Consider the following 27,680-nt stretch of genomic DNA (forward strand, 5'->3'; position numbering starts at 1 on the left):
CTGGCATATTTTCCTCTCCCTGGCTTGCTGACAATCCTCAGGAAATGAAACATGTGGTTGTGATGAAGTGGTGCCTTAAATTTTAATGTGGCATTGGTCTATCTTAGGGTTCCTAAAGGTTCATGGGCAATACACTAAAAGGGAACTAATAGCTGAGAAGGAAGACCCAACGGAAAGCTTAGTTATATACAAACATTCTGTAAAGTGCAAGTTAGAAATTGAGCTACATTACATGGAAATATAACACCGTTGATAGTCTTCTGGTTCCTATCGCAGATTCTCCAAGTCGACATTAAAAATGAATCACATAAATAATATGCCTTGTTCATAATCCCAGACATGATTCAACAAGGTCGAACAAGTAGAGGGAGAAAGAAATGCAGTGGTAATAGGACCTGGTGTCTAATGTGGTCCTCTTCATCTCGGTTATTGGCATCACCGTCTACTCCACCGTCCAAGATAGGAGCCACGGAACAACCTTTACGATTTTGCCTTCATGAGCACAACATATTCCCATCAATTTGCCAAACTCTATCCATTCATCTTTACATATGCCTTGTGTATGTCTCCCTTCACCTGTCCCTTCTTCACTACTGCCCCTAGATTTGTTATGTTACTCATCCTCTGTCTCCTGTCCCTGACTCTAGTCTCTTTGCCACTAATTTTAGTCCTCCTAATCCCTCTGCTGCCAGAATTATCTTCCTATAACACACAGGTCGGATGATTAGTCTTTCTAAACTGTTGATGACTCCCTGTTTCCTGCAGGATAAAGTGAAAGCACCCTTCCACGGTATTCAGATGGCTCCAAGTTACCTGTCATCCAGGTACCATTGCCTAATATTCTGCCCTATACTTCAACTTCCTTAACCATAATGGAATACTCAGAGTTCAAGGCCATTTCCATGCTCCTAAACTGTGTTTATATTGTTTCCTCCTACTCTGCCTTATGAAATTTTACTTTGGGTCATGGTCAGATACCCTCTCCTCTCTGGAGCAGATCCCCCTCCCCCAAGGCAAGACAATATCTCACCATTTTGTCCTTCAGTAACTTGGCATGTATCTCCATTAACAGGCCATGGTAGGTTTGGGGAGCTTCATCTTTGAATTGCAAAGGGAAGGTACACCGTCCTTACACAGAAGGAGTGAAACAATTTTGTTTACTCATTTTTTTAAGGAAAAAAACAATGTCTTCTAATTGCCTTCACTGTATCTCTGCAAAACACCACAACCACAAATCCGAAGTTTCCCAGGAGAACATTAAGTTACATTTCAGAGCATGTAGTGTCATTCTGTCCACTCTTTGGAATGGACAGAGAACACACATGGGCTTGGCGGACAAATGACCCAGAGAACACTTGGTGGGCAATGACCCAGAGAAAAGATAATGAAGCTTCTAATGCCGTCACGAAGAAGAGCTAACTGAGGAAGACTTCCCAGATGGCGAGGGAGGAAACACGAAATGAGGGAAGAAAAAAAGAAACTGCATTTAATCACATACTACCAGACAGACAGCCGTCAAGAGGGGCTCCGCCTTCGCTCTGACCGACCTCTTTCGGTAATTCTCCTAACTTATGGGCCACTGCAGATTCTGAGTTCTTCACTCCAAATCTGCTGAAGAATAAAAGGAAACTGCTTTTGCTGAGCAAAACAAGAAAAAAAGCACTTTGGGAGTGAGATGTAAATGATAACCCTAAAATTAGAGAAATTGGAAATTGTCATTTTTAGTTGGGTGCTTTTCATTCTGCAGAGGCAACACTCTCAGACCTGTTCTGAGTTAGCCTGTCCCATTTGGGGATCATTTGGATATGTTAGGTTTTCAACTACTCTACACACCAAGATGCTAGCTCCTGATATTATAAAGCTGATAGGAACCAGGAGTTTCCATAATATGATTTCAAGGAGTCTCTATCACATTCTGTTCTCTGAAAGTCATTTCGTCAAATGGTTCTCGTTATCAAAGACCCTCAAACACCCAGGTGGCATCATATTTAAATTTGCAGGGACTTTATTGTAATCTCAGCAGTATCTGGCTGTCAGCAAGAAGGTGGTATAATGGACTATAATCATTTTGCACGGAGTAAGGACAGGTCTAGCAGAAAATGCTTCGTTCTAGGTGATGGCTCCTGCAGGTCAGTAAAGGGCACGTACTAATAAGGAGCTGCACCAAAGTACTGGTGACGACATGCTCGTTGGAAAAAGCAAGCTCAGCAGATTCGCCGCAGCAAATAGAGCCATTACTGCTGCACGTCAAGCTATGAAAAATACCAAAGGACAGGAGCATCAGAGTGAAAGGGATAAGAAGAGAGCAACCACAATAAAAAGAGATCGATCAGGACAGCCGACATACGCCTCTGTGTTTTTATTGGTTGAAAGTTAACCACGTCATCAACTCTCACATGGTTAATTATGTTAACCATCTATCAGATCTATGACACGGAAGCGGGCCCAAAAGCTTGCTCAGGACCATCACCACATTTAATTTGCACTCTGTGACCAAGTATCACACTCTGTGACCAAGTTCTTCATTATATTACTATCAGTCCAAAGCTCATTTCTAGGCATGGCTGTATTGTCATCTGCTCCTACACCCAGGCTCTAAGGCTCTGATCTTTGTCGTGTAATGCTTGCTTTTCTTTTTTTCTTCTCGCTCATGTAGAAAATGTAAAGCCAGGCAAATGAAGGGAAGGATAATGCAGGAAAAGGACTCTGTTGCTTTTAAAAGGGAATAATTCCTCACACTCTTTCTAAGGGCTTCTGCTACCACTGGAAGCGTGAGGGTCACACAGGTTCTTTTCACAACTGGGAGCTAGACCAGGACTAATGCCAGGGTCCGAGAGCCTCAGGTAGGTCACCTTCCTGTAGGAGCTCACCAGCGCCCATAGTAAAGCACAGTCCCTGTGCAATGACCACAAGAAACACTGATGCTTAAAAGCCACGTACTTGAAATGTCTCCCTGAAAATATAAATTTTTAATATAAAGAGGTAGAAGCACGAAATAGGTAAACCAAGATGGATTCATAAAAATGCACACCGTATCCCCATAGGAATGCAAAATAGCTATTTAAGGCTTACAGTACCATTTATCAGCCAGGAAAATAATAACACAAACAAAAGATGAAAACACAACACCTGACCTTTTACACAGCTCACTGTTAATCTGGGCCAGGCTGTGGCTGTTCAATGCAACACAACAATGAGAAAATGTTTCTGGATGGGGCGCGTGACATTCCCAGCCTAGCATTCACTGGCCTGCACCGTAAAACATTTATTAGCATCAGATCCCCCATTATTTTGAGTAAAAATGAAATTAAATAGTAGAAGGTCCCTGTAAATAAATGTAAAAGCAGGTGCTCTTTGAAAATGGATTTGCTTAGGTGGTGTGTCGGGGGCTGGGGGGGGGAACCCTCCCATGACCTCACTACCAAAGAGTTTATAATTAATCATGCCTAGAAGAGAGAGGATACTCTCAGGTGACCGGCTTGCCCTTTAAGAACTTACTCTGTGTTATCACCCAATATCTGAGATACCGAGCCTCTGCCATCATCAGTTACTATGCTGTTATGTGATGGGGCTTAACTCGATTTATCCAACTCTTAATTTAACCGTTAATAAAAACTGAGCATCAAGGAACATAGCTCACAAGGTTCAGAATAGTGCCTCTGGGATACACATTTTATCCTTCCCACTGTTTCTATTCTGGCTACATCAGTATGCAGAAGCCATTGCAACTGAATATTCCTAGACACAATAACACTGTGCAGAGAAGGATAGGTTTGGGTTTCAATAAGGAGTTTCAAAGTCTGGCCGTTCCTACATGCCGAAGGCACCAGCCCAGGGGAGGTCCTGGGCATCCACGAACACAAGTGATTTGTCTCCGGAGATTAGGAAGGAAATCCTGGAAGTAGCACAGGTGTCTCCTTGTTTAAGTTTACGAAGACAAGTGTATTTGCAGCAGAGGAATGTTCCCTTAGATACATTTCAGGCCAACCTCAGTGGTGAGACATCTTGAGTAGATAGGGCTATCTATGCCCTGCATCTGACTTAGACCTCGAGAAGGCTTTATCTCAAAACCAGTTTAGTCACATTTGTATTTTCTGGACACTGGGCCAAGCTAGAGAGACACTAAACACCATGAGTCAAGTGCACACGTGCAACTGCACGCCCCCTTCTCCTAGGATACCGAGATTGGGCTGTCCTCTGTCCTCTGTATGATATCAGCCCCTCTGGAAGCCTGAAACTACAAGGAAAGGGATGAAAGTCTTATTTTGGGCCCAAACTTGGCTGAGAATGCAGAGAAATCAGTTCTGGTGATTTCCCAGTATCTGCAGATGGGGTGGTAAAAACCTGGTCTTTGGAATCAGACAGACTTGAGTTTGAATCCAGTGCTGCCACTGACTAGTTCCAAGGTCGCAGGGCAAGTTACTTAACCTCATCTGTAAGATGGGCCAAACAGTGCCCATGCCACACTGTGACAATTCACGGATCCTAGCTAGCAGAAATGCTTGCTGGAGGAATGTGCGTTGTCATGAGGTGCTATATCAAAATTTAAGCATTGGTCCATTTATTTCTTTTTAATGAGGCCTAGAAAGATATTGAGCTGTGAGGAGAGCAGTGGTGGGACCATGGGCTTAAAATACCCTGCAAAACTCTGTAATGACCTCCTGGAGTTTTCTTCACTGTTGTTCCTTTATATAAATATTGCATTTCCCTCATGTGTCATCTCCAGGAAATCCCTGTAGTCGTCTGTGTTTTTGCAAATGTGCCAAATAATCAGATCACATTTAAAACACAATGTTCACATTCATATTACAATGTGTCCCTTGATATTCTGGTAGCCATTTTTACATAAGATGTGTTGGTATGTTGGCTATACCCTACGTAATCTCAAAAGTTTATTCCTTTGGCGGGGGGGGGGGGGGGGGGGGGGGACTAGTGTTGTTTACTTAGCATAAGTTTTTTTTCACAGTAATATGCTCAGTTTCTCATCAGAATAATGTATTACTATTTTTAAATCAATTTGAATATGATCTATCATATTTCATGTGTTGTTGCCCATATGGTTCTTCATAGGCAAGTGCCGGTCAAATACACGATTCCTTGTAGAACACTCTTTTTTCAGGGTCAAACTTAAACACATATGAGGAATCATTTGGATTAATATGTCACTTTTTAGATATTCCTCAATGATGCAAAAAGAATTGTTTTCATTTGAAAAAAGAAATGCTGGAGTCAAAAGTATGAAAACAAAGACAGCTAAGGACTCATGGTCCTTCTGGGGCTTTTTTTATACGTGAAGACATTCTCTCAACAAAAAAATGTATTTTAATACTTTTGCAACCTTGGGCCTGTTTTGAAAAGTGTTCGTATTATTTTATCTTCTTCCCTATTCTGTGCTATTTTACTTGTTGTTATGTCAGTTGTTTTACTAAAAGATTTTCCTATTATCAAGCTACCTAAAATTGTTAATTGAAATAAATCCAAGAGCATTATTTTCAATGTTAAATCTTAACCTGTTAGTACTCTTACGATCTTAATTGTTCTGGTCAATATTTTTGGGAAAAGTCAAGATGCTATTAACTTATTTGGAGCACCTTTAAAAGGTTGGGCATGTTGCATATCGATTCTGTGCCTCCATCCAGGCTTCATTCACAACTTGTTTATGATCAACTATCTCTGGGTCAGCTCATTTCCAGGCAGAAAAGGCCCCATTGCCCATATTCAGCCCCAACCCCTTCCAAAAATCTTTCAAATAATTTTCTGGAGGATTTATTTTCCAAAAAGAGATGAGTTCTTTGGTCAAGCCCAGTTATAGGAATTTATTCACCATACCTTGCTAGAGAAAAGTTTCATATACTGAAAATCATTTAAGTGAAATTCACCAAATAAATGCTTTCATAACCAAGTTTAACTTCATTATTCAAGGAACTATCATAACATAACACCCCCATCAAATTAGTGGCAGGGATAGACAATCTGAAGATGAATCATTTAACATGTCCTTAGCCAAACAGCAATGGAGTCTATTTTTACTTTATCTATTCAATTTCCCCCTAACAATGTGAGATTCCTGTACAAGCACAAAGCCATCTGCACTTAATTAATCACACAATCCACCCAAACATTATCGGATCCCAAGAGAAAAAGTATATATATATATATATATATATATATATATATATATATATATATATATATATATAGTTAAATAGAGTCTTCATGTAATACATTTAAATCAGGGCATATCTAAATGATCTAGAAAAAGGAGCACAGCTCTGCCAACCAGGTAAGTGTCTCATTTCAAGGCAGCAGCACAGACAGCCAGACACAGGCTCCCCATCATTCCTTTTTATCCTCTTGAAACTGATCTTCTCCCTAGAAAACAGTTTACATCGAAGGCCTTGGTATGTACGATGGGAAATTTCTAAAAGAGCTCATCCATTATGAGGCATGGCTCCTCTATCTTCATAAAGAAAAAGAAACACATCACCTTCAGAAAAAAAAAAAAAAAAGAAAAAGAAAAAACCCAGTCATTAGTGTTCTGTGTTCTGTGGGCCATACCTCAGCCACCTGTCTCGTCCTGTGACAGCAGGAATGATGTACGCTGAAAAGTGCCCTTCCTTTTCCAGTCAGCAGATAGAAACCCAAAACGGTTATGAATAGAAATAATTACAGTAAAAATCAATAGGATTCAGTTTTATAACTATAGGTGGAGGGGGGGAAGAAGAGGTTATAAATCTCGCTATTGGGCTCCATTTTGCAATCTTTCCTGCCAGTAATCCTTTGGTTTCCAGGTGTTGTCATGCTTACTTGTTGGTCATGTTATTCCTTCAAGGTTCCTTGGTTCCCTGGGATCATTAAGCTACAAATATTGAAAAGAACACTGGCCTGGGAACCTGGTATTCTAGACTAATTTCAACTCTCCCGGGAAGAGTGGGTAGGTCTGAGACAGGGCGTTAGACGGATGCTTACTTCAGTATTTATCAGTAAGGAAGTCCTGACTGGCCAGTTCTGTGCGGTAAATCTGAAGCTTACGATGGCTATCCGGTGACATATACATATATATGAAATTAATTATGACAAACGGAATTGTTGGGCTCTCCTCAAAGGGAAAGGGCTGCTCTCTTATTGCAGAAAGAAGTCATCTGGTGTTGGGGAGTTAACAACAGCCAGTCTCAAACTATGGAAAAAAAACAAACAAACATAAGCTCACTTTGTGAGTTCCAAAGCCTTCCTTCCAGTTGCTATGAGAAGCGGTGATATGGACACTTCAAAACATTAAAAATTTTCCTTTGCAACACGACACATATTAATGAGTACTTACGCTCGCCTAGGCACTGGCATAGATAGGAAGGATACAGCGGTGAACAAAAGAACACACAAAAATTCTTAAGTGCCTTGAACTTACATTCCAATGAGTGAGAGCGAAATAAGCCAAATTTATTTTGTAAGTGTGCCACACACACACACACACACACACACACGCACGATACATCTATACGAACTAGCGTACATGCATACATACACACATACCCCGAGTGGGACCGAAGGAAAGAGGAGAAAAGTGGGGTGTTCGAGACCAGGAGGAAAGTGCTATTTCACATAGGTCAGTGAGGAAGTCCTCCCTGCTCACATGACTAGTGGAAAGAAAAAGGCTGAGCGATGATGTGGGAATTTGGAAGAAACCCCCCAGGAGGCAGAGCTGATTTAAGGATTCCGAGCAGGAAGTGAACCTGGCCTTGTCGCAGGAACAGGGAAGAGGTAAGTGTGACTACATCTGAGTGAGAAGAATGTGGTCACAGGTGTCCTGAGACATGTAAGTCACATCACGCCTGGTCTTGAAGCTTTGGGCTTTAACTTGAAGTGAGATGGGAAGTCGCTGGAGGCTTCTAAACAGAGGAGTAGTTTGAATCATATTTTGCAAGAATTACTCTACGGTTTTAAAAATAGATTGCAGTAGGTAGGGGTCAGGGTTAGAAGCAGGGAGACACCCTTTTTCCCATGCAGAAGAGATAGCAGACAATTAAACAAAACAATGCAATACATGCACGCCCCCATACCAAAACACAACAATGAAAACTTTCTAACAAAAATCCCCAGCATTCTGAAAAAAATGCAACCGCTGACCAGTTCATTTGCTCATAGTATGAATACTCATACTGAAAGGGAAAAGCCAATGGGGATTTAAAAATGCAAGTTCTTCAACAAATTATATGTCCCTAGTTCTATATTTGCTTTCCATCTTTCCTACATCCATTTTTCTACGCCTACTAGATGAGATTTATAAAACAGATACATGCAGACAAGAGGACAAATTGAAACCCAAATGTTTTTTTAAGTATAATGCAGCCTCTTTTATCTTAGAACACGCTAATAATTAAGCTAAGGCCTAAAAACTCAATTTAAAATATGAAAGCAATATAACTACTCCGTGTACTGAAACATAAAGAAAGGATGTAAAATTATTAAGCACTGTGAGTAAAAGTCTCAGAAACCATATTGCATCGAGCCCTCACAAAATCCTGTAAGACAAATGGACGTGAAAAACCCGAAGCTTCGAGATGTTAGATAACAGAGCAAGTCAAATGCCAGGCTTGGATTCAGGTCCAGGTGTCTAACTCTAGATTCTCTTATATCACAGCTGCCATGGTCTTTCTTGAGGCATGTTTTTCTATAAATTTTCTCAAAATAGAGATTGCACAGCCAAATAACCTACTATCGAAGAATGGGCAGTACTGTCAACAACTTGCCTTGATTTGGCCAGTCTGTGCTCTATTGGTTTGTTCATTGTATTTCTGGCAAAGTGACGCAGGAATAGAGTGCTCCGCTAACTCGTGATGAAGCAGACTGATGAGGTTCTTCTGTATTTAAATGCAAGCCAAAGGCCTTTAATAACAACACTGAAGAGAAATTCCAAAAACGTCCCCTTCCCCAGTTTTTTTTTTCCTGACGAATGCCCTATCCATTAATACCTTTTTTCTCTCCTCTTTACAGAAAAATTCTGATTTAAATTCACGAGTAAAACTTATTGTGAAAGGCAGGTATACATTTCTGTAAAATTTCATGGTTTGGAGAACAAGTATTTTGTCTTCCACTACCTAAATGAAGAGATGAACAAATGTTTCAAAAATAATTCTGAATTCCCCATAGAAATAGGCACTTCCCACTCCCCAAATCTAAGAGAGCTAAAATATATTTCATTCCGAAATTTTACTTTATTTTGTAAAGAACTGCAATATAGATTTAATTTAAAAGAAGCAACATAATTAAAGAGGAAAGTCCCTGCTTACATGTTTTAAAAGGTCAGTGTCAAAACTTGACACAAGAAAATGTGTTTCAAATTGCACCTTTTAAATTTAAATTCCTCTTTAACCGTTCTCTACACAGTTAGTCACTGCAGGAGAAGAGTACTTCAGGGATTTTAGAACGGAAAATATATCTTAAAGCAAAATATGCTACTAGCAGCATTATACAAAAACTCAAGAGAGAACCTGACTTCACTTGAATTTATTTAAATGTGTACAATATATTTTAAAATACATTTGAAGCCCATTTGGCAAAATTTAACTGGATGTGTTTTTGTGAGTTTACTATAAAGGAAGACAAACAATATAGTAAGAGGATAAACAAAACAACCGATTCATCTACAAAACACTGCAAATCAGTAATTAATAATTAATCAGGACACTCTCCATATGTAATCCAGAGAACTGCTTCGTGATACATTGAATGAACCCATTTGCGTTGTTTTAATACCTTTTCTCAGAGTTCTGTCTGTAGTGAGATCCTGCGTATATTTCCCTGACTTTTTCATTATATTTTACATATACATGCACAGGCATATAACTACATATACAATCTGTACTAACAAATAAAAATGCATGTATATGTTTATAGTCTTCATATAACTTACAAGTTAGGTTTATTCTCTTTATTACTATAGTGCTATTTATTTCATGCTTGTTAATCTGTCTCAAAGCTGTACTCTCTAAGCCCACCTAGTGCAGAGATAGTCTTATGCTATTTTTTACATTCCCATCACGCCAAACATAATATAGGAAAGCAGATGCTAAATTCATGAGTCTTAATTAACACATTTGTTTTAATAAAAATTATGGAAAAAAATAGACTCTAATCTACTCTTTTACCCTTACATTGGGAATTAAATACGAAGAGCTAGTAACTTATTCCAAAGCCTAAAGAATATATTTAGTTAATAAATTTGCATAAAGTTTATATCATATTTTAAGCCTTAGATATCTTTCACAAGGAGATAGGACCCACGTGATTTGTTTCCATATGTCTTTGTACCAGCTATTAGGCGCAGTGCAATGAATACGAAACAAGAGTCAACAGAGATTTCTAATATGAAAGGTCTTCCTCATTTAAAAAGAAAATTAAGTAGGTAAAGGAAATAATTTTTGTAGGTTAGGACAAGGTGAAAGTACCACCAACAATGATGTTCAGAGAAGAAAGAGTAAATAAAATTGAGTCCTTGCTGTATTTCACACTGTTTTAAAACAATCCACTGAATAGTGAAACCAACTAAAGGAGATCATTCCTAAGTGCATCAATAATAGAAATTCATATGATGAATGACATCTTTACCGTGGATTTTGTATGAAATTAAATCTTACAGAAAAATTTGGAAATGCATAATGAAAAAATTTTCAAAGTGTATTTAAAATGACATTGGCTTTCTTTTATATATATATATATGAATGCATTGTATATATATGTATATATATACATGTGTATATATATACATATATATACATGTATATATATATATGAATGCATTGCATACTTTATATGTATACACCCATATTACCTATATAGATAAAAATATATAGATACACATATATAGGTAAAAAATAAATAGGTAATATATGTAAAATCTATAAGTAATATAGATGTAATACAGATATTTACACATATATGTAAACATTAGCTATATGTAGTATAAGTAAATTTACCTATGTGTAAAAACAGGTAATAAGAAACTGTGGAATTAAAGTACATTTGCTTATCCAAATATGAAAAATAATATATACCAGAGGTTAAAATTTCATGGTAAGTTCAGACATAGATAAATCTAGGTATATGACTGAAAAATTTATCCAATTAAGAAAAAATGTAAGCAAGGTGAAATTTACTTCACTGCTCTGTAAACCTGAGCTGAGTGTCTTTTCTCTACACTGTAGGATGCAGTACTAGTGACATCATACTGTTTCCATTGTGTTTCTGTTTCCCCTACCAGGGCTAGAAACTTCCTGAAGGCAGGGATTGTGCCTTATACAGCCCTACACTCCTTATCTTTAGCATAATGTTTTGCTATATCCATACTTTCTTGAGTGAACAAACGTCATTTACTTAAAGGGAACCAGAAACTGATGGAATTTTGGCAAACTTACTCAATAAGTAACACCCAAAAATAAATAGTTCAACTTTAATAATGCCTTGGTCTGCCTCCATTTTAAAAATTTCAGGGTTGCAAATAAATATGCAAAAAATGAAAAGATGTTTTAAAAACTAGATTTTTCTCCATGTTTAAAAACATCAGTTTCAATAACCAACAGTCCAACTACTTTTTCCTAGGAGGGGCTAGTATCCTCTAGGTTTGAAGATGATGCTATCACCTACCATAAGAATGGCACAGCCTTTTGGCTCTCCTACACGCTCAGTATGACAGATCTGTGAAAGTTCTATTCAGAGTCGTGCTAGAGTATGGGATTCTGATTCATTACCTCATCTGAGCTGTGTTAACCACCGGAAGCCCAATATATCTTCATAATGCTTAGAATTATGTTCCCTTCATTTTCTAATTAAAGGCCTGATTATATTTATGACAGTTGGAGAATTTAATATGTGCATGTTTACTTAGTCGAAACATGAAATTCATCAGCTCACCTACTATTCACTTTTATAATAATAAGAAAAATGTAAGTAGCCTTAATGTTATTCTTTCAAAGTAAATTAGATGAATAATGTTTTCCCTTCATTAAATAAGAGGGGAAAGAAAAGAGAGTACTGAGAATAGGGTTTAGAAAATGAGGGGAGAGCATACCCTTCAAGGAACTGATTAAATCAGGGATAGAATAAAAACAACAGTTCATGCTAGACTGAAATTTTACTTTATGCTCTAAAATTTTGAAAATAGTTTAACAGAATTCACCGGCATGTATCATGATATGACTCACCTGTCAAATTTCGATTTTGAATTTGCCCTAGAACGTTTATTGACTTATTAGTAAACACTTGTACCCAATATACATAAAAATTCATATTCTGACAGAGTGTTCAAGTAATCCTGCGTGAATTTCTGAGGGAAAAGTGATTTCATTATTTTAAATGTAATTTTGAGATGTTATATTGTTGGTAATATTCTCCAAATATATATGGAGAATGATAAAACAAAGAGTGATAAACTCATAGGTACCAATGTATAAAGACTTTAGGACTTGAAGACAGTCTTGAAGCCATACTACCACCCACACTCCTCCCAAACAGATGTCACGGACCAGAAAATTGAGAATTTTACAATGGGAGACATTTAAACAGTTGTATTTGTTTAGACCATCTAGTTATAAAGCTTTAATTCTCAGGAATCTTAAAGATTAAGAAGCAAGTGTCTTAGTCCCCATTCTTGCTATAGGCACATATCATCTCTTATATAACTTGTCCTTTTCATGTACTTGCCTCTGTCCACTGAACTAAAAACTTTAATTAGGGGATGTGATTTGTGCACCTCTGAATTATTTCACTCTACTCTTTCGCACGTCTGGGCCTTGGCTTTGCCTAATCTTTCACCTGTCCTCTACCTAGTGAAATGGTATTATTATTTCAAGGCCCACTACAGGTGCTCTAAATCTTTTCCTGAGTCCCTTCTGGCTTCCAGTTGCCTCCAGAGAGAGCCACAGTGTGACTTTCATGGACCCGAGGCTTTTCTGTCTTTGAGGAACACTTTCATCATTGGAAAATCTTACAAAATATATATTATGACTCTGTTGATATAAAGATGAATATGTTAATATTGCATATTAAAACATTTTATTTGACCTAAAAGGTCCTTGTTTTTCTTCTGATTTTAAAAGAAATTAAAACATTGTCATGGGTTCCTAAAAGTATTGTGGGTCCAAAGTATTTACATACCATGCCCAGGGAAAGACGAATCTACCTCAGTGCCCCCCACCCCACGCCAGAGTTAAAGACCCTACACTACATTATCCCCAAAGCATTTTATTAGTACTCATCACTGTGCCAAGCAAAGAGCAACCCCTAAGAAATGTTTGTTAAGTGTTGCTGGTCAATATTTCACCCTTTCTTAATAGGTAATTGATTATATTTTACCTCCCTAAAACTCGTAAGTTCCTCAAAGAAAGAGCCAAGGTCTTATCCACTTCTGTATAACTACAGACTCATAAATTATTTGGTATACAGTAAATATCTATTGATTCAACCTGAATGAAATTGTGCTTATCTTTGCCAACTCATACCCAATGCCACTGATTGCCACTCTGAAAGAAATGTTCTTTTCAGTAGAGGGTACAGCATCCTTCCCATTGAGGGGAATGTGTGAAGCTTCTGATTGTCATTCAGATGTATTCAGCTGTCCCGACCTCAGGTATGACTCAAAATAGCCAAACAGCTAGAAATTATCCCTAGTGGTAATCCATTTCAAAAAGTCGCCACTGTATTTTATGAGTCATGCCCTTATATCGCCATGGAGCCTCTACCTTGACTGCTAAGGTTTAGCCATAAGTCTCAAGACAAAAATGCAAAAAAGAAATGACAGAATGAGACGTTGTCTTACAAATTATAATTTACAAGAGCTTGCATCGATTATTTATTATACATTTATGTATTCATTATAATAATAAAATTTATTTATATCATTTATTTCCAATGAGTATAAAAGCACAGAAAGAAACTAAGAACTTGTATGTGGGATATAACAGTAACTGAAGATCTAATTAATTACTAGCTATTTAATATTGTCCTTTGTCTACTTACTACTTTAAAATAAACTACAGGGGTTCCTGGGTGGAACCCCAACTCAGTCGGTTGAGTGTCTGACTCTTGGTTTTGGTTCAGGTCATGATCTCAGGATGGTGAGATCGAGCCCTCCGATGGGCTCTGCAATCGGTGGGCAGTCTGCTTGAAATTCTCTCCCCCTCCCTCTGCCCTTCTCTCCACTCATGTGCTTGCTCTCTTGCTCACTCTCTCTCTCTTTGTCAACTAAATAAATAAAATAAAAAACTACATACATAAACTATTTGTATACTCACTCATTTCACTGACATGTAATAAATGTCTATTACAGATACCGTAGCAGGTATGAAGAACGATATGTTACAGCAGATCTCAGCGCAGTGAGACAAGTAGTCCCTTGCATTACATTTAGATCATTATTAGGAGAGGTGAACATTTACACCAAAGAAACACCTGAGGGGCTCCTGACTCTGATTTAGGTTGCAAGTGAGGAACTTCGGGTTTTTCTTAATAAAGTCAGCAAATGACATTTCTAACTATAAAAGTCATGAAAAGAGAGCTAAAAAAGCAAAGTATAAAGAAGAAAAAAATCGTCACCCACAACCCTACCGTACAGACCGGAGCTACATACTGAAGAACAATGAAAAAGAGAATCCGCATTCCAGGCACGTACAAAGGCAAAGAGGTGTGAGATGGCCTCACGAAATCAGAAAAGGTGCTAGAACATTTGAGCCAGGGGCACAGCACGCCTTATATATAATGTAAACCAGACCCACCCACTCTGCCTCTGTGGAGAGGGTCACTGGGGTTCAAAGGCAGGAAAGCAAGCAGGAGAACTGGCTTCTCCCTACGGGTCCACACCAAAGCCCCCGTGCAGCAGGAGGTGTGAGGTTAGTGAATATTCACAAACCTCCAAGGGACCAAAGCTCAGAATAAAGCAGAGCTGGAGCAATTCTACACCTTCTTCCTCCTCAGCGAGAAGATATTTCAGGCTAGATGGACGTTAAAGATTGTCCTATTTCAGAAGCCCGCGTGTGATAACCGTCTCTGCCTTCTCTAAGGGACTGATTTTACAAAACAGTTCACATTTTTCATTTCTTTAATTCTTCATTTCAGCACTAAAGACTAGCAGAGAGGTCATTTCCGGGCAGCGCGGGACGCAGCGGTCAGCGGTTTGTAGGGTGACCACTGCGTCACGTACCTCGCCCGTGTGTCTCCCATCTGTGAGGAAGACACACTGCAGTGGGAGGAAACACAACGAGAATGCGAAAGGCTAGTATCAGGAAAGGATGGAAGAGCAGGCACAGAGCCTGATCGACAGAACCGCTGAATTTCGACAAGAAAAGATCTCTCCTACTCCTGCAGGGGCAATGATCCTGCCCCCCCCCAAGTCTCCTGAGTCCTCCTCGCCCTGGTATGATGCCAGCACCCTCCATGGGGGGGCCCTCCCATGATGCCAATGATGTGCCCTCCTCCTCCTGGGATGATGCTGTGGGACCAGCTCCTGGAATGAGGCTGCCTATGGGAGGCCACATGTCAGTGATGCTGAGGACCCCAGTGATGAGACCTCCCACCTTCCCATGAGGGTGCCCACCTGGCCAGGAGTGACTCAACCAGACAGATAAAGAGAGATGGGAACCTCTTTGTATCCATTTTTTTAATAAAGATTTTATTTATTTATTTATTTGAGAGAGACAGAGAGAGAACAAAAGAAAGCACAAGCTGGGGGAGGGGCAGAGGGAGAGGGAAAAGCAGACTCCTTGCTGAGCAAGGAGTCCCACTGGGGACGCAATCCCAGGACCCTGGGATCATGACCTGAGCTGAAGGCAGATGCTTAACAGAATGAGCCACCCAGTCGTCCCTATATCATTTTATATAACATGTTCTACTTCCCCAGGAGATCATGGTGCTATGACCTTGGGTGTTTTCTAACAGGACAAGGAAGTCTTGCTCCCCCTTCCTATCAAAGAGAACAGTTTTTGCAGGGGAGTTAGTAGAACCAAAAAAAAAAAGCAATTTTCATTTGTACTGTGAAATGTGAAGATAAAACAGTCAATTGTTTCAGTTTAAAGTTTTTTTCAAAGTTTAAGAAAATCAAAACTAGCAGAGAGGTTCTTCCCACTTGACCACTGCAAAAATGAAGTCTTGGAGAAGTGCGGGGTTGTGCTCCAGGTCAGAGTTTGAAATTAGCAGGATCAGAACTAGCACTTCCCTTTCCCCCTTTTAGTGCAGAGCCCTGGGTGTTCAAGGTCCATGAGTTCTATAGTGGAAAACACAGAGAATTCGGGGCGGGAGGGAGGCTGATACTGGTACCCAAATTATTAATTTTTGAACATTCCTTTTGTATCTTAATTTGTTTAGATAATTCCTTTAATTTTCCATTTTGTTGAGTATATGTAGCTACATCATTAATCCAATTTGATTTTTTAAAAGGTTAGAGGCTTAATAGGGAATGAGAAAAGAAATGATAAACTCTGTTTTTCCAGATACATTTGTAAGCTTTCCAATAGTGAGTCAAATATGAATATTTCATAATTGCATATTTTCTTTTTGGGGACCAATAGCCATTTAATATAGAAACCATTAATAGAATTACCAGATGGGTGCTTTATTTGCTTTTAAATCGGTTACAAATAGTAGCAATTAGTCATTGATGAAGACCTCTAAGTTGAGAGGTTTTTCATAATTCAGCATTATGATAATTTTTGGTATCATCTGCAAAACAATAAATATAAAAACGTTCATAAAAAGCAACATATGTCTTGACAATTTTCTAATTATCTGTGTGTAAAACACTCAATTTCTTCTGCACAGACGGAACTTTTCACATGACACATTTGTACTCCAAAGCCTACAAAAGATTACTAGAAATTAGTGAGCCCATATTTCTACAATTTGTTTTTATCTGCTTCTACCCAGTTAGAGTCCGGAGTTATGTTTGTTTTTCCCACAAAAAGAGGTAACTGCTTATATGAAAAACAGGGGGAGGATGGGTGTTGAACTGAAAGCTTGAATTTAGTCAGAAATAGCATTAAAAACTAGACTCCACACTTTTCAGTGAAAACAAGAGGGGAAGGATGCCAGATGGAAACTGGCCAACTGGTGTTCTTTTAGGAATTGTGCCTAAGTTATCCTGAAGGGGAAAAAATAAGAAGATAGAGGGGGAGACTCCAACAGGATGCCCTGAAAAAGTTTTCTGCTTTCCTTGTCAATAAAGAAGCAGAAAACAATTATTCAAACATCTTAACCCGTCTGAAAAAAAACCCTACCGAATATTTTATTTTATTTTTTTTTAAGATTTTATTTATTTATTCAACAGAGATAGAGACAGCCAGTGAGAGAGGGAACACAAGCAGGGGGAGTGGGAGAGGAAGAAGCAGGCTCCCAGCAGAAGAGCCTGATGTGGGGCTGGATCCCAGAACGCTGGGATCAGGCCCTGAGCTGAAGGCAGACGCCCAACGACTGAGCCACCCAGGCTCCCCCCTATTGAATATTTTAGACCAGGAAATAACAATTTAAAGTGACTTTTTGTGATATTTGGAATCTATCAATTATACTCTCTCTCTCTCCAATCAATGATTGATAATTGCATTTAACCCCTTCTCAATATGTTTGCTTCTGTTGTCAGTATTGGCATCTCTTCTATCCATACCACAGCCTTTGTACATGTTTGCAGCTCACTCATCTTCTGCAGACACCAACACAGAGATGCGCCTCAGTGCCTGCCCCCTCTCCCTCCCACACCAGCTGAGAAAAGCAACCGCCCATGTCACTATAGGCTCCCCTGAGAGCCCACTGCCACTGCACATGTTTTCGTCCTTTTGGAAAAAAAGGAACCTGGGTTGAGACCTTTCTTGCTTGCAAGTCTCCAAAATTTTAGGCTCTAATCAGGCGTCTCACATTGGAATTTACAAAATATTCAAGATCAGAAATCTCTCCATTGGCATTTTGAAAACATGCCAGGAATCACTAAATTTCCTTTTTTTACAAATCGATGAAGACTGTGACAATATGTGCTGGGTTAGGTCTAAGAATGCAATACTGAGTCAGAACGCTTTGCTTCATCGGATTTTTAAAGAAGCAACCAGAATCCAGATATATAGTATTTGAGCTTTCGGATTACATTTCGAAAGCCTAATTTCCCATTCAAAGGCTTTGACAGGGAAAATCTTATGGCCTGAGTGACAGAAAAAAGGGTCCAAGTGGTTTTGCTGACAGTGGAAGAGCTGAGGTCTCTGAGGCACACTGGTTCCCAACCAGGGCATGTGTGCAGAACACTTTGGAAGATTGGATTTTATTCTCCTTGCAATGAAAATCCACTGGAGAATTTTAAATAGTGGAAAGATATATTTGCATTGACACTTCAGAAGGATCACTCCATAGGAGACTGTACTGTGGCCGGTTCAGTACAATCAGAGACACAGCAGATGTGGGTGGCTTGAGCTCCAGTTTAGAAGATGAGGTGGTGGTGAAAAGTGATGAGGCTTGATATAGATTTTTGAAGTAAAGGTAAGAGAAAGTACTGGTGGATTGGGGTGGCATGAAAGGGGGAAAAGAGCAAAGGATGATCTCTTTTTTTTTTTTTTACCCTGAACAAATTGAGTGGGTATCAGTATTATTTACTCAGAAAGGTTTATGAAGAGAACAAATCAAGGTATTTGAGGGAAAAAGCAATGGTTCTGCCTTTGATCTGTTGTGTTTGTGATAACATTAATACTAGCATTGGTTGAGCACTTATTCCAAGCCAAGTACATTTCCAAACACACACACACACACACACACACACACACACACACACACACACACACAAACACATATATATTTAACTTATATTGTTTACTTATTTAATTCTTCCAAGGTCTCTAGGAAGTAGTTCTTATTCTTCTCATTTTAGACATAAGAAAACAAAAGTATGGAGAGCCTTGCTCTAGTCTGCCAAGCAGAATGTGGTGCCAGAAGCTACCGTATAACCACTGTGTACTCCTGCCTATACCAATGGAAAAGCCAGGTAGGTGGCTGTGCTGAGTATGGATCCCAGGGGGAAGTTGGAGATGGTGACATATGTAAACAAAATCCTGGAGTGCTGCATGATTTAGACATCTAGTCGAAGCAGCGTGGGACACTAGGAAGACGTAGTCAGCAATGGAAGAGGACAACCAAGTAAATACGGTGATATGAAGTAATCAAGGGAGAGGGAGCGAACAACGGTCCAAATGCCAAGACTTAGACAGGAAGACAGAATTGACCACGACCACTGGATTCCACATTAGGAATTCTGATGACCCTGACAGAGCCACGTCAGTGGAATGGAGAGGACTGAAGACCCATATGGTGGATTTAAAAAACTTTTCTATGTGCGTAAGTGGGGATTGACCACATGGGCAACACTCTGACAAGTTTGGGTGAAGGAGATCAGAAACACAAGGCTGCAGCTGGAGGTGGAAGCTAAGTCAAGATGTGAGTATGTGTGTGTGGTTATTTGGGTTCTTTGTGTTTAAGATAGGTTATAACCACATGTTTAAATGAAAATTAGCATGACCTCGTAGAGAAGAAGAAAGTCATCTACTAGAACATCTCTTAGGGTAAATGCAAATTAAGTGTCCGCGAATGGGAATTGCTTGCAATGAGTTTTAAGTTTTATTCACATAGATTTTACCACATATCAGAACACTATTGAATACAGTAATCATTTTCCTATCTCAGAGCAAAAAAAAGGAAGAAGGGCATTCCCTTTGGACTTCCTCTCCTATTCTGAGACATTGTTCTATTATCTTAGTTCAACAAGTCCTGTATCTACAAAACCCCAACAATCAAACTGTCTAACTCTCTCTAAAGCTTGTCATCTACAAGTATTTCATCAATTCACTTGATTAATTTGGCAACTGGCTTGTTTTTTTCCCCCTCCTTCTATCACTTGTCACTATGCTAGGTAATTTGGTTGAGTCACTCATCTATTTAGCCTCAAAATTCTTTCCCCCCGATATTCTAGTAACAATCACTTCTGCTCAGCTTTGACAATCCACACCCATAGATACAAAATGGACTGCATCTCAACAAAAGCTGTTCTACTGTATATGCATAATTGTGAAATTCTCTCCTCTAATCCCGGATCCCACTTGCTCAGGCCCACAAAAGCTTTTCTTAGGCTTCAAAAGCTGATGCCCTCCACTGCTTTGCCTCTCCATTTGCTAGCAGTCTCCAATTCTTCCTGGTTTGACTGCCCCTGACACCATACTTTCATGGGTGCAACTGATTCTTCCCTTCTTTGACCTCCTCTCACAGCTGCCTTGCCAATCCCATTACCAAATCATACCACCATCTGTTTGCTCTCCTCCTCCTCCTGGACTGCCAAGAGTTACTGAGAAAATTGAATAACCACGCTGATTGACTCTGCTACAAATTTATAATTTCCAATGTCAGCTGAACTCTCAGCACTTAGCAGCCCTGTTACTCACTCCTACTTGGCTCTTCTCCCCATTCCACAGAGCAGCTGTTCCCACCACACCCTCCTCAGATGCTCCCCTCAACCTCAACACACTATTTCACCTCCTACTGCTGAGAAGATTGTGGCTTCCCTCCTCTACTCCAAATTTACCTGCATCTTCACTCACTGGAACTTCATTTTGCAGCTCTGAAGAACCCTCATTATTTTATCCATTTGACCTTTTGATTTCACTCCTTCCTGCCTCTGACAGGACCTTATTTCATCAGTGGGCTTTCTCTTTTCTGTTCAACCTATAAACCTCTTTCTTTCAACCTATAAATCTACCTAAATTTCCCTATTTTGTAAAAAAGATCTTTCCTCATTTCTTTCACTACCGAACTGATGTTTCCTTTTCTCTCCTGAAAAATTCTTGGCAAAATACCTTGCATTCAATTGTTCTGCTTACTTACAACTGCCTCCATGAAACCTGATGTACTCTTACCTGGCCACCATGCTGATGAATCTATTAGAAATGCTACATAAAGGAGTCTTTTCTCACTCTTCAATTTTATTGTTCTGAATGCTGGGAGTTTAGCTTTAATATCAATTCACTCACTGACTAACTGCTTAAAATTGGGCAAAGTATTTAACTTCTCTAAGATTTAGCTCCTTCACATGTAAATTGGGAATGCATGGGTCACTTTTAAGGACAGTCAGGTTTCCTTTGAACAAATTGCCTTTCACCTACTGAATTCCATCTGGTAAGACTGTTATTCAAAGTGTGTTGCCTTCCCTTAACCAAAAGGTTGATATGTCACCCCAAAAGGACATTTGGGCATTCCCTCTCTGGAGTCTGAAAAGTAAGCACAGTGATGAAATACATTAACATAATTGGCTTTAAGTCATTCCAGGAGTAGTATCTGAAAGAGAGAGTTTATCAATTCCTACAAACCCCTGAATTTACTTCCACCCTCTGGAGCTGGAATAAACTTTTCTTTTTCCTGAGCATATTCCTTTATCCTCCACTAATTCCTTGAGAGCTCCAGCTCATTGTCCCCAAAACTATCTTTGTTTTAAATATTAAGTAATAAATTTGGTTTTTACTGCTTGAAAACAAATTGTGTTATCAGTACTAAATGAGCTAATCTGTGTAATATTTTTAGTGTAAAATCCAGTGCCTAATAACAGGTAAGTCCATTTTTACTATTATTATAACTTTTGATATTGCTATTATTAGTATGTCTACTCCACTCTTACTGAAAATCTGTCCATCTTTGCTTTTCGTCACACAATTTCTCCAGATTCCACATTTACTTGGGTTCTCCTTTATGTTATCCTTACCATGGCTTATCAAGATTGGCCCTCTGCCTCCTTCTGTTTTCACTCTGTCTGTATTCTCCAGGGAACACATCTACTTGTATGGAGTCATCTGTCACTAAATGTACATGAATTCTTTAATTCTTGCCCTTCCCAATCTTACTCTCCTACATTTCAAATTTCACTTTTTCCCCCAAATTCTACCTTTTAATGAAAATGTTCAAAATTAAAATCTGAACCAAGCTTCTTTCTCATTCCTGTTTTCTCTCTCCTTTTTTCTCCAACCTCCAATCAAGTACCAAATATTTTACATCCTTCTGTCCATACACATCTTGATCTGTCTCCACAGCATGCGTCAGAATCACATGATGAGGCTTTATCAGACTGCACTAGTCCCCTGACCAGTCTCCTTTTCTCTAGCACTTTTACTATAAACTGTCCTCCCTTCCACTGATTGAGCCATCATTCTAAAACACTTATTGTATTATACCCTTGCTCGAAAACTTTCAGTGACTTTTGAATACTTACAGTATAAACCCAAATAGCTAGACATAAAATTCAAGGCTCTTCTTGAGCTGAATCAATTTGCTCTTTCCAGTTCATATTGAGTCACCCATTCCATGTTTCCTACACTCTAACCACACTGGGTTATGTGACTTTTACCCAATACACAAAGAATGTTGATGTTTTCATTACTTTGCTCATGATATCTTCTCCAGCTGAAATGTCTTTCTTCTCTGTTTGGTGCAAGTGAACTATTAACTCTTACAGGGTTCAACAAAAAAGTTTCTTGTCTCATGAAACATTTCCCAAATGTCTTCACCTTCCCTCTTTAACTTTGTCGTTCTATAGCACTTAAAACACATCTGACTCTCTTGGTTTGTTGAAAGCATTGATAGTATCTTTCCCATATTTACATTCCTACCCTCAAGCACACTTTCTGGGCTAAAGAATGTATTCAATAATTATTATCAAGTAATTGTTTCCCTCTGGTGATCTTCAGAATAGAAAAATACATTCTGAAATATATATAAATGCATATTTAAATATATATTTGAATATATGGAAGGTGTATGTGAAGGAAATATATATTTCAAAACATTTTATCTAGATAGATATCTAGATAGATAGATAATATGTGTGCTTCCAAAATATCTAACACTTTTATACCTTTATGCTCCATTGGTTAACCCTTTAGCTGGTCAGTACATGAGTGAACACAGACATTAGTATTCCTGATATATAATATTGATGATATCAATAAAGGTTATATTCTGAATTTGCAAACCAAGCATTGAGAAAATCCTAAACTACAACCAGTGATAAGATATTCTGGCAATATGTTATGTCAGAGATTGTACCCTTTCATACTGATATTAGCTAGAAAATTTTAAATTGTCACACCATAGGTAATAGCACCATGAAAGGCATGATGACATTCCTTCTGAAACCTATCAAAAACAGTAAAAATTTCAAACAAAAATACAATCTCTTGTAAAAAATTATATGATAAAGTATACTGAATAAGATTTATACAGGATTTTACATAAATTTCATGATAAAGCATAAAAGAGGTATTTTGAAAATTGTGTATTACGAATGTGGATATTTATATATAGAATCGTGGGTGAAACACTTTGCATACACATGGTATGTGCAACATCTGCATTATAGGAATATTAAGAATGGCTTCAGCAACACAGACTAACTTTACAAGACACTTTTCTTGAAAGATTTAACAATATAAGTACCACACATTAATCATTATTCATAGACTGGGGGTTCTAAATTCTTGAAACCCTAGATAACCCCCGGCAGGCTATGGGCCCTTTCAGCTCTACCAGAAAGAATCTGACTTTCCGTGATTGCAAGTCAAAGATCAGACAGAAGACATCCAGGAAGAAAGCATGTAGTCTAATAGAATATCTTTTAATTGGAATTAAAGGTGAAAAGAGAGAGAGAGAGGGAGAAAGAGTAACTCCACAGCCTGTGCCCTTCAATACTGATGATCCTTAAAATTTCACTGTCATGGAACTGCCAGAACTGTCTTACTACAAATGAAATTCTATGGATTTTTTTTCAAAGGAAAACAGCAAATCCCATAAACTACAGGACTGTGAAAATCATATCTGCACTATTTGTGGCATAAATTCCTTTTCTTTAAAACCATGAAGCACAAAAAGCAAACATAAATCATTGAAAATACTTTAGTAATATGCTGCAAAATTAAAAAAAAAATAAAAATAAAAATACTTCTGGATAAGGTCTGAAATAAAAATCAACCTAGAACTTGGGCAGTGAGTTCCGGCAATGATGGAGGTAAAAATGGATTCCATGGATTTGATGAGTGATGATTCTTTAGCTTTCAGCCTCAAGACAGCCTCCAAGGCATGACTTCATTTGAGATCACAGCTTAACATCAAGGAAAGTCTCTTTTGACAGTATTAGAGAGAAGGAATTTTATATTCAAAACAGACTTGCCATATTGTCACACATAAACAGTTCAAGTTGAACTGAACTCCGTGTTCCAAGAATGGGTTTTGCGTATATTGATTTTAGAAACCATGCATTAAGATGTATTTCTTTTGGTATTAATTATACTAATTCCTCCACTAAAGAAATAAGTCCCTAGGGCAGAGCACTGTACTGGTGCCAAGAAATGACCAAAGAGAGCAGTCGTCTCCACGACTTCGTAGTCCACATAAAGTGTGACAGTTCATCGGCACAGCATTCCGAGTCTCCGAGAAATACGTTTCAGTTAAAGTGCAACCCAAACCCCTTTAGGATTATTTGTCTCTTTCCTCTCTGGTGCTTCCTTCGCACTGCTCTGAAAGGTACTCCTCTAACAAATCCGGGTCTCCACTCCCCTGTCTTTAAAGACCTCTGCTGTCTGACTCCCATTTCTCCCAGCATCAAGTTGTATCTCCATAACGTGAACCTAATGCTTTATACGTTTTGAGCTATCTTCCAGCCTCCTGGGACACCACCCTGCCTTGGCACCCACTTGTTGGCCACCAGAGGACGTGCCTTCCTTTCGGCACCATGTAGTTCTCACATCTGGGAAACACATATGTATCTTCCTGACAATGGAGTTCCTGCAATAGAGTAGACCCTGAGTAACACAGAGGAATGAGAGTCTAACGGCATTCATGTGGTTTGCGATATACTATGTATATAAGTATGCGCGTATCACCTCACCTGTGTTACCCAGCATTTGATATTTTGTAGGAATGCAATATCCCCTCCACCTAATCGAGTGTAGGAACTCAATAAATACTTATTGAGTGACTAATATTTATACCCATTATTGAATGCCTTAGAATCACATAAAAGTCACATTTATAGCATCAAGTGAATTCAATCAAGCACCCATCTGCTTATCTCCTATAAGCAAGGCACTTTGCTAAAAACTGGAAGGAGACCATAAACATGAATCAGACTAGGACCTTCCCAATGAAGAGATTATAGTGTAGGAAAGAAATAATATGCATAGGCACTTACATGCACAAAATATTCCATCATCAGAGATAGGAAGATTCAGGTAGCATAAAAATCACACAAAGTGGCTTGAAATTAGCACTAACAACTTGGTAACCAGGAAAAGAGGGAAGGTAGGATTCATTCATGTAAAATTAGAAAGACAGAGAATTGCTGGAGGAAGTAGTAGTACAGGCAAAAATAAACTAGTGTAAAGCAGGTAAAGTCCCTCGAAAATCACCAGGCTTAGCTGGAACACAGAGTTCAGGGAAAAGGAAGAATGGAAAGTAAAAATGGGAGAGGAGGTTTAGAGTCAGAGGAATATAATTCTCAGTTAAGGAATCTGAAACCTATTTCTTAGAAATTAATAGGCACTAAGTGTTCCTAAGCATGGCCTAAGAAGCAGTAAGTAAGTTGTCCTCTCCTTGCAAGACTTTGGGCAGCAATTTAAGTAATACTTCAGCCTTCAATGTAGTATCTCAACCCACTGTATGTAATTTGTACACAAACATTAATAGCAGTTAACTATAGTTTCCATGCCTAACCGTGATCTATTTTATTTCAGAGTGTTGAACAGTTACCAGCAAGCACAGAGAGAGAGAGAGAGAAAGCTCTTTTTTTAAAAAAATCGCATATTGCTATGATCCAATATTGCTAGATGGCACAGTGAGTAGAATAACTTCTAATAACAGTCATTGGGGAGTATCAATTTCAAATTCAACTAAACAATAAGAAATGGCAACTACTGGAGGACAGTGGTAGACCTTACACCAGCCTACATGAAAAGTAGTCAATCTAAAGATGAGACGGTAACCTATCTCTTCAAATAAGTTAATAGAAAAAATTGCAGCAAAATATTAGAGGGAAACTGAAATAAAGCATTCCCAAACCTCACAGTTAAACAAGCTGAATGGCAGTCCAAATGACATGGCAATAATTGAGAAGAGCGTGTCACTGTGCAGAGGGTGCTTCTGCAGGCAGCCTGACACCCTGGATTAATAGAATTCCAGATGTTCAAAGAAAGTAGAAGTGGAGGTGGGATTATGCATTTACCTAAATACCCCGCTGAAGTCCACTAGAAAATGAATAATCAACCTGGTGCATATTTCCCAGTGTTTGTTTTCATGAATATTTGCTTATTTATTTATTTGCGAGAGAGTGAGCGAGAGAGAGAGCATGAGCAGGGGCAGAGGGAGAGGGACAAGCAGACTCCCCACTGAGCAGGGAACCCAACGTGGGGCCTGATCCCAGGATCCTGGGATCATGACCTGAGCCTAAGGCAGACGCTCAACTGACTAAGCCACCCGGGCACCCCTTAATTAGTAATTTCTAAATCCAAAGAGATACTTATAGAAAAAGCTCAGAGTATGCATTGATAATTGATCATTTTTTTTGTTAGATTCTCATGTGTTGTAAGCATGTCTGCATTTTCTAAATAATTTCAAAAACATCTTTTCAAAGCCATGCTAAAAAGAAAGCTTATTCATTAAGGGTGTGAAGTCTCTACCAACAAATAGTCCTAATAGATTCCTGCAAAGGTTTAAGGAAATCAGGGTTTAAAGTCAGATACACCTGCAGTTTGGACCCTAGCCTAACTCGTGACTAGTACAAGACTTCCGGAAAACCTATTTGTCTATTTCTAATATCAGATAACACTTAGAGATACCCGCTATGTGGCAGGCACCATCCTGTATTGCGTTAAAACTGCTTCTGGACTCTTCACTCAACTAGTAAAAAGTGATGTGACCTGTGTCACATTTCTGAGCCTTTCTTTAATAGTATTGTTATTTATACTGGCTCACTTTATGCCAGGCAGTTGTAATAAATGGTATATAGTAACTTATTCTATGACATATAACTTATATGGTGTATTAATTCATCCTTATGGCCTAAAGATGCTATAAGACTCTTATTATCCTCATTTAAATACAGGAAAGGTTAAGTAAGTTGCTCAAAGTCTCAAAGACTAGTACGTAATTGGCATTCTTTTAATTTATGAATTACATATACCTTTAAATTGTATATTTTCATAGGAAATCCAAGAGAGGACAAAATAGAGCAATTCAAATTCTTAGTAAATACAATTCAAACTGAAAGATCACTCAGATCAGATCCTTACCAGGTAACTATCAGAGCAAAAATTAAATTGCAATTTTCTGATCGCCTGAAGATGTGATACTATGAAACTAAAAAGAAAAATTTAGGAACATCTTGGAAACACTTTTGTGATCATCCTAGCACAAATGTTTACTGAATTATTTTGTATCTTTGTCCTTGCTTTAGAAAGTAGAAGTTACAAGTGATTATATATTATCAATTATAACTCCATAATTTATATATGCTTTCTATTCCATTTACAGACAATTTCTACTAAATGAAAAAGGAGCAATTTGAATTGATGTGTTAGACAAGGGAACAAGTCAGGGGGAAAAAAAAACTTAAACAGCTTTCTCTTTATATGGTTTTGCATAAC

At 38.5% G+C, this 27,680-nt stretch overlaps 1 protein-coding gene and 1 pseudogene across 4 annotated transcripts in view; one reads left to right on the plus strand and one right to left on the minus strand.

Moving 5' to 3' along the window:
- Positions 1-15,614, plus strand: part of LOC123793454 (uncharacterized) — a 40,834-nt pseudogene extending 25,220 nt beyond the window's left edge.
- PCDH7 (protocadherin 7) overlaps positions 1-27,680 on the minus strand; it is a 409,428-nt gene that overhangs the window by 310,426 nt on the left and 71,322 nt on the right. The gene's annotated exons all lie outside the window — the stretch shown is intronic.

The sequence above is a fragment of the Ursus americanus genome, chromosome 8 (assembly GCF_024610735.1).
Source record: "Ursus americanus isolate L20-20 chromosome 8, mUrsAme1.1.p, whole genome shotgun sequence".
Lineage (NCBI taxonomy): Eukaryota > Metazoa > Chordata > Mammalia > Carnivora > Ursidae > Ursus > Ursus americanus.